A 3,745-nucleotide genomic window follows, 5' to 3' on the forward strand; every position below is an offset into this window, starting at 1 on the left:
AAGAGGTGTGGATGTTTATATGGTCAGGGGATGCTAAAAAGTGCGGTAGTAGACATGATCAGTGTAAACAAAAGTATTTAGAAAGTACGTGAGGTTGTTTTCGATGGATAAGACGCTGATACAGTGTAGTCTCGATTACCTTTTAAAAGGTCTTCTTTGTTCAGTGTTGTCATTTTTATTAATAACCTGTTGTTTTGATTAGTTTGAAGATGGTTCTAAGAAAAGTGTTTTGGTGGGATTAGGTATGCAGTATGGACAATAAACTCACCTTGACCTAAGTTTGTCTGTCTTGGTTTTATTCATTCAGTGTGAAGATGGTGCAAAAGAAGATGAGATTCTAAAGCATCTGATTGAGGTAGATGGTGTTAGCAGGCATATAAATGTGAACTATTATATGTTGCAGTCACAGAAAGTTTTCCTCTAAAACATAGTGCATTGCCTACTGGATAGGCAAGTTCTGGCATGTTTCTTCTGTGAAATAACCCTATGAGATTTAAGGAGAACAAAGTCCTAAAAATGGAAAGTTGCTGGATTAAAACAGTTTGTCGAAATAAAACTGAGCTGATGGATAAGTCCTCGTAAGTACACAGAGCACATGTTTTTGCCGCTAATTGAAATACTCTTGAAATCTCCAGTCAGGTACTTGTTGCATTTAAATGCTACTGCAAAAAAATGATGCTGTTTTTCTTTCTATAAGTTTTGGGCAAACTGTGAATAAAAGGAGAGGGCTTTGTGGTGAAGCCAGCAGGAAGAACTGAGCCTCCAGGCGCAGGGTCTCCTTTCTCAGCCTGTGGCCAGGAGGCAGGATGCTCGCCCTCTCCCTCTCCTGCTTCCGTGTCTTCTGCTTGTGGATGTTTGTTGTTGTAAAGTAACCAACCTCCTGTGTGATGTGCTTGGCCTGACCACAGTGTCTCTCCTTCTCCAGTGCCATCTTCTACTGAATTTCAGGCCTTTGGGCACCCCTGGGGAGAGCAAAGAGGCAGTAAGGGATGGAGAGGTGTTTGGGCAGACACACTGGGGAAAAAGTAACGCCATCATAAAGTGAATAATACAGCCAAAACCAGAGAAGAGCAAGAAAAAAAAACAAAACCAACAACAAAACAAAAAAAAGTAATCAACAGGGAGGAGAAATACTCAAAAGGAAGATCTTCATGTTTGTTACAAACATGAAGAAACATATAAGCAAAGTCAATAGATATGAACCAACAGAAAAATCATGGATGGGATAGGAAATACAAACTAAATCATGAGGCTGTGAGTCGGGAGATCCAGTCATAATCACATAACCTCAGGACTGTGGCTTTAGGCAAAGTCTCTTAAGACTTCCCTGTGAAGTGACCTGTGAGCCTCATACTTTACAAGCTGTTTACACCAAAGGTATGGATTTTAAAGCATAAGAAGTCCACAATTTCCTCTTGCCACCGTTTAACAACATGACCTGCAAACTGCAGCATTTCATAGGCATAACTTCGAGCTTTTGAAGAATTGGAACTTGTGTGCGTTCCAGTTCATGATTTAAAGCTCAAAGGGGTACTCCTCAGCCTAATTTCAGGTTTTAGGGGATTAACTCCTTTCTCACTATAGTGTTCCCAATAGTCCCCCAGGAACTGCATGGATGTGCTCTGCAGCTTTGTGTTTTAAGAAGTTTTACTAAATCTAGATTTAGCAGAAAAGAGATTTTCTGTTGCTGTTTAAGTAAATGTATGTGGATATAGGTCGCAGAAGCTAAAACGGAAATAAATTGGACAACAGCCTGTTCCCCTCATTTAAAGAAATCTGGCTGAATACAGAGAAGCCACATACAATAGGGTTAAGTTCCATTATTATGTGGCCTGTGAAATCATTTTGTATTGTCATCTTCTTGACTATCTGCAAACAATTTCTGCCCATCATGATCCTACACTTTACATAAGGACAGCCTGAGGATTTTAAGGAGGGACAACATAGCAGAATCATGCTTTAAAACAACCGCATGCTGGACTGACTTCTATGTGTAAGAAAATTTCCAAGGCAAAGGAAAGAGCTTTTATGCTGAAATTCCAGAAAAAACAACTACCATGTTGCTTGGTGGTTTCCAATGTCAGTATATGAGTTAGGTCATATTTCGTTTGATATTTCCCAAAATCTTTCCGTAAGGCCTAGTTTATCTTTCTAAGCAGGGAATTTTCCTGTGTGTTTCAAAAAAAATATCCTTAATGCTTGTTTTAAGGAGGCTTTTCAACCATTTCTATTGCAATTGCTGTATTTTTTCGTTTGTGCATGAACTATGTAGCCACTCTTCATTCTGTGCTGCTCTAAAAAAGACAAATTCCCTACAAAACTCATGCAACCAGCACAAGCAGGATGAAATTCTATCCCTGCTGGAGACAGTGGGAGCTCCACTGTTGACTTTTCGTAGGTTTAATAATTTTCCCACCAGCTCCAGTTCATTCTTGCACCGTACTGTGAATTACCAGTCACATCAATAAATGTAAAGCTGATGTAAAGGCAGGTAGAATTTCTGCTAAGTCTGGCCAAGTAATTTCCCTTTTTTCATCAGGAAAAGTCAGAATTTCACTGCCAAGAGGTATGAGAGGTGTGGAGTCCATCTTTCTCAATATGGTGTTAACCCTTGAGCAATATATTGGTGCTTCAACTCACTGAACTCCCTAGGTCACTGAAGCTCACTGTCTCCAGTCACAGCTCATCAGTCATCCATACTCTGCCTGGAAGGATGCTCAGAAGGATGCATAAATGATGAGCATTTTCAAACATACTGTAACTAACTCAAATGTCCTATGGGTAAACAGTGGGAGAAACAAAGCATGCACTGTCAAACACATGGCCTGCTTAACGGTAATGAAGATAACAAGGTAGAAAAAGTGTATTTTAATCTTATATTTCATGGGGAAGAAACAGACTAGGAAAGCATACGGCTTTGCTCATGCAGGCTACTATTGCTCATACACTTTCACACCCTTCTGTAGTCCTTTGCAGGCATAAGCACAGAGTAGCTGCGTTCCGTCTTTAGAGAACTGTATTAGAGCCTTCTCTGTGCTGTTTGCAAATCGAAGCCAGCCAGCTGGCACAAAGGGAACCAGGCTATGCTCTACTTCTTTGCCCCCCACAGCACACTGAATCATTTCTCCCAATTAAGGGAAAGTTTATTTTAACAAGACTTTGGGGATCCCTTCAGACTTTGGAGAAAGCTAGCTGTACCACAGTTACTTCATACCTCCTTGAAAGATATAAAAATCCCCACACGCTCTCATTTTTCTTAATGTAATGGTGTATTAAATATAATGGTATATTATGGTACAATGCATGGAGACCTCATAGCAGCCTTCCAGTATCTGAAGGGGGCCTACAAGGATGCTGGAGAGGGACTCTTCATCAGGGACTGTAGTGATAGGACAAGGGGGAACGGGTTAAAACTTAAACAGGGGAAGTTCAGGTTAGATATAAGGAAGAAGTTCTTTACAGTGAGGGTGGTGAGGCACTGGAACAGGTTGCCCAGGGAAGTGGTAAATGCTCAATCCCTGGCAGTGTTCAAGGCCAGTTTGGACAGAGCCTTGGGCAACATGGTCTAATGTGAGGTGTCACGGCCCATGGCAGTGCGATTAGAACTAGATGATCTTAACGTCCTTTCCAACCCAAACCATTCGGTGATTCTATGATTCCATGATATTTAAAAGGGTTCTCAAAAGTGATTTGCATTTCAGCTGTGTGCAGCTGCAGGGACAGAGGTACCACAACATTTGTACAC

The sequence above is a fragment of the Nestor notabilis genome, unplaced genomic scaffold (assembly GCF_000696875.1).
Source record: "Nestor notabilis isolate BGI_N333 unplaced genomic scaffold, ASM69687v1 scaffold1448, whole genome shotgun sequence".
Lineage (NCBI taxonomy): Eukaryota > Metazoa > Chordata > Aves > Psittaciformes > Psittacidae > Nestor > Nestor notabilis.